The sequence below is a fragment of the Chinchilla lanigera genome, unplaced genomic scaffold (genome assembly GCF_000276665.1).
Source record: "Chinchilla lanigera isolate Chin_1 unplaced genomic scaffold, ChiLan1.0 scaffold00054, whole genome shotgun sequence".
In the NCBI taxonomy this organism is placed as follows: Eukaryota; Metazoa; Chordata; class Mammalia; order Rodentia; family Chinchillidae; genus Chinchilla; species Chinchilla lanigera.
In genome coordinates, this window is record NW_004955455.1 from 14,489,689 (window position 1) to 14,494,473 (window position 4,785).

At 49.8% G+C, this 4,785-nt stretch overlaps 1 long non-coding RNA gene across 1 annotated transcript in view; it reads right to left on the reverse strand.

Moving 5' to 3' along the window:
* Positions 1 to 445, reverse strand: part of LOC106149842 — a 4,428-nt gene extending 3,983 nt beyond the window's left edge. The window contains exon 1 of the long non-coding RNA XR_001236276.1: positions 244 to 445. This is a non-coding gene — a long non-coding RNA (uncharacterized LOC106149842). The remainder of the gene's footprint in view (positions 1 to 243) is intronic.
* Between the last annotated feature and the right edge of the window lie 4,340 nt (positions 446 to 4,785).

Genomic DNA, 4,785 nt, shown 5'->3' on the forward strand with positions numbered 1-4,785 from the left:
CCTCCCTCCCTCTCTCTCTGCCCTCGGCCCCGGGCCGGGGGTCACACAGGAGCTGTGGGGAAGGACCCTCCCCTCCGGGCGCTCCCACATAGGCAGACACAGGGCCAGGAGCTGTGGGGAAGGACCCTCCCCTCCGGGCGCTCCCACATAGGCAGACACAGGGCGGAAGCACAGGGGTGGATGAGGGACAGAAAGACAAATGACAAGCTCCCGAGCCAGCTCGCGCATTAAACAAGTACTTACATTATGCAAAAGCCAAAGCCCTCAGCAAGGGGGCGGATGAGGAGGCATGGGAGGAGGGACTTGTCTCAGACTAGTTTCCCCAGTCTCACCTGCCAGTTTCCGAACTGGCCCCCTTCCACCCGTCGAGCGCCCCCTCATCTCCTCCCCGGCACAGAACACTTAGCGCAGGTGGGAGCCTCCAACCCCGCTCGCCCAGCGCCAGGGGGCGTGGTCTGCGCTAACATCGGGGGCGGGGCCTGGGTGGGGCTTACCTGGGGGCGTGGGCTGCGCTGGAAGGGGCGGAGCAAGAACGGAAGAAAGGCAGTGTCAGGGGCCGCTCTGCTGCTAACCTCATACCGCTTTCTGGAGTCCTCTGATTCTGTTTTGATTTGTTGTAAGCATAGCTTTTAACACCCACCATCTATCACCTTCAAAGTGACTGTAAAGCGAGGCTTCAGAGCTTTCCGAAAGGCACCTGCCTTCTGAAAGAACCATCATCGGCCCCAGCGTGGCCGTGGTGTTGACCTGGAAGGGTGATCGCTTCTTTTGAGTCTCCCAGGAGCCCCAGCAGGTAGCTAGGGCAGGTGCTGCCGGCCTCGTGTGGCTGTCTCTTTCCAGCGCCCGTGAGTCCTAGCGCCCCGATTTTACAGAGGGAGAAACTGAGGCCCAGAGCAATGAGTTTACTGGCTGGAGGTTCAGCAGGAAGAAAACCAAACACTGGGTCCAGGGATCTTCTGCCAGCACGGGCTAGGACATCCCTCGGAGGACGCACATGGTCTTAGCCACACCTTGCACCTGATAAATACACAGAGGACCCAGAGTTGAGTGTTTTGAATGGCTATGCACCCAACACCACGCTGCCTTGATTTTACCTGTTCTTCTGCCCAAATCTGCCCATTGTCTCCACTGCCACTGGGGCTCCCTGTCCAGACCTCCCGTGTCCCTTTCCTGGACCCCACTCCTGCCTCCTCATGGGCCTCCTTCGTCCTCCCACCAGCAGCTATAATTTGTTCACTGTTCACAGCATGAAAACCACTACCCAGGCCTCTCCTCCACGGCCTCAGCTGCCTCCCTAACCCCACTGTGATAACAAACGCATACATAAAATTTACCTTTTCAAATCGCTCGGCTCAGTGACACTCAGTATATTCATGCTACTGTGTAAACGTCGCCGCTATCTAATCCAGAGCATTTTCATTACCTCAGAGGGAAACCCCACACCTGTTCAGGGCCACTTCCCCCTCGGCCTCCCCCTCCCAGCCCCGGCAACCTCCAAGCTGCTCTCTGACACTCTGTATATTTTATTTCCTTAACAAAAAAACCGACCTTGCTATGTAGTCCAGACTGGCCTCAAACCTATAGTGATCCTCTTGCCTCAGTTTCCTGAGTGCTGGGACTACAGGTATGCACCACCATGCCCAGCTCTGTGTATATTATATAAATGAAACCATACAGTATGTGGCCTTTTGCCTCTGTCATCTTTCACTTAGCATGATGTTGTCAAGGTCCATGTGCACTGTAGCATGTGTCAGTACTTCATTCCTTTTCACAGCCAAGTAATACTCTACCGGATGGACAGGCTGAGTTCGGTTGAACCAGTTGTCTGTTGACTGGCATTTAGATTGTTTCCACCTTTTGTCTGCTTCGAAGAGCACCTCTCTGGACATTTGTGGGTAAGTGCTGTGTGCCCATCTGTTTTCAATTCTTTGGGGTATACAGTTAGGAATGGAATTGCAGGGCCATATAGTAACTCTGTGTTTAGCTTGTTCAAGAACTGCCAAACTGTTTTCCATGGTGCCTGTGCTGTTTTACGTTCCCACCAGCAGCACACCAGGGATCTGATTTTTCCACATTCTTGCCAACCAACCCTTGCTATGTTCTGTGTGTAAGTGTGTGTTTTCGTGATCGCCATCGCAGCGGATGTGCTTCATCCTCTTCTTCCCTCTTTCTTGTTCATTTTTTCGACACCAGCCTGGCATGTCCTCAGCTGGGTCACTTTGTCTCACCGAGGGTCTCTGGAGACGCAGTGTCCTCAGTCTTGCCCTACTCTCTGGCCTCTGCTCACTCTCTCCAAGGCTGGATCAGGCCCTCTCTAGCGTGCAACTCGGTCCCACAGACTCCCTTGCACAGCTGGAAACTGGGTCTGAACTTTACACTTCCTGGTGCAGTTTCTGGTTAGTCTCCATCTGCTTGACTTGCCTGCAGTCTCCCCCACCGTCCTGCTGTTTTGCCATCCGCTGTGTGTTCCGAGCACCCGGCTCAGTCTCTGGCAGACACTTCGTGCTCAATAAATATTTGGTGAATGGATACACGAACAATGAATGAGATCCAAGTTAGGCTTGTTCATCCTTGTGAATGTCCCTCTTCTTGAGTTTTTTCACTGCCCGAAGGGGGAAGGGCAGGAAACTCAATAAGTCAGAAACTGAAAAACCCACTTTATCCAAAAGGAACCTGGGGCCTGATGGGGTTCTGTCACTAACCTCCCTTCTTAGAGCGGTGAGGAATCTGGCACGGGAATCGCATCCAGTCAGCCCCACAATCCTACTGAAGGTTGAGGAAGCCTGAAATATATTTGCTTGGTGTAAACATGACCTCTGCATAACACGACGATCCTTGTGTTTGCCAAACCATTAATTTTTATGTAATAACAACAACCACAACAAACTATATTTCTCCCCACAATTTCAAGTTGCTCTGAAAGGTCAGGTCTGTGGGATTGTGTGAGACAAAAACCTTGTAAATTAGAACACAGTGGTGAGTTCTCTGCGTACAGCTCCGCTCCTACGCTCAGATCGAAAGGGCTGGGGAAAAAAAAGGATTAAAAATTTCCTCAGCTACTCTCTTCCTAGGAACTCCAAATGCCTTGGAGGACCTTAACCCCGAGAAGTCAGGAGAGGCCCCATGTCACCATGCCTGTCTCCAAGAGGCCCAAAAGTAGGAAGAGATAAGTGAGCCCCCCCCATCCCTCAATCAGGCCTCAGCAGGCTCGCAAGAGCCTGGCCCACCTATCTTTCGAGCCCCTGTGCTGTCCATTAGCCTGATTAGAACAATTGATTTATTCATTCTTAGTGGCTAAGTGGGGGGAGACCAACATGCCATTTGTGTGATATAAATATCTTTGGAAAAAGCTAAAAAACATTGTGTCATACATATTTTCTTAATACCACAGTCAATCACACGTGTCTATCCAAGTACACAGTTCATCAACAGGGAGGGGGAGGGGTGCAGAGGGCAGGGAAATGGGGGTTGGGGACTTGGGAGAGGCTGGTTCTCGAAGCCACGCCCCGCGTGGCAAGTTCTGCCACCTGCTAAAGACATACCAGCTGTTCGCTTCCCCACCCCCCAGCCTATTGCTTTGGGAGAACCTTCTAGAAATCTGAGAAACTTGACGTTGGTTGGGTAGGAATGTTAGTTAGGGAGGGATGTAATGGTGCTAAGGATACCGCTTAAACTGGCCACTTCCCAAAGGAAAAGACAGGGGTTGGGTGTGGGATGTAGCTCAGTGGTTAAGTGCTTGCCTAACATGCATGAGGCCCTGGGTTTGATCCCCAGCAGGGGAGGGAGTGGGGGAGGCGGGGGTGGGAAGGGAGGGGGGATTATCACTTCCTCGGTCTGTGTTTTCTCCCAACTCCAAGAAGGATTTGTATCTCAAGCTGGCTCTTTGTTCCCCATGCCTACCCCCTCCATCATGAAAAAGCTTTTAATCCTAGTGATTCCTCTGATAGGAATTTTAGCCCAAGGAAATAATTAAAGACGTATAAAAAGATTTAGTTACAGGATGTTCCTTACACCACGTAGATTACGGTAAAGATTAAAAGTGACCTGTACATCCAACTAACTGTAAGCAATGGATAATGAAATTAATATAGTTCTTCTGTGAAAAACCTATTCTGATTTAAAAAGACAAAAGGATTAGAAGGAAGTAAACCAAAATGGTCATAGCATTTTTCTTTGGCAGTGGAAATATGGATGATTTGTTTGTTTGTTTTCTTTCCTGCAGTGAGTTCTTACTTCTGGATGACCTATCTAATCAAGACCAATTTAAATTAGAAATATATGTCACCCTGTGTGTCATATGTGGCATGTCATAAGTGAAACAAGAAATGGTCCAAGATGGCAGCCTCAAGACGGCTTTCTCATTGGAAGGTGGGACCCCAATGCTGAGTCAATTTGTGGGTCCCGTGTTTTTCTGAAAGCCAAGCGAAAGAGGTAGACTGGATATGACCAGCCCTTGGAAGCCAGTGTAGATTCTTAAACAAGAAAAGACACAGCCAGTTCTGAGTCAGACCAAGAAGAGCCAGTCCAAGAAATGAGTGGGGCGTGGTTCTGGTGGTCTTTGTGTCCGTGTAGGGGAGAATTTGATTTTGTGGGATTGGGTTACAGGGTTGGTTAAAGGTTCTGGAGAATCATAGTTCCACAAAATCATAATTTTGTAGTTCTACAAGAAGACTCAAGATTGCCTATTTTTTTTTTTTTTTTTTTTTTTTTTGGTACTGGAAATCGAACTTAGGACCTTGCACTTGCCAGGCAGGTGCTTATGCCACTGAGCTATATCCCCAGCCC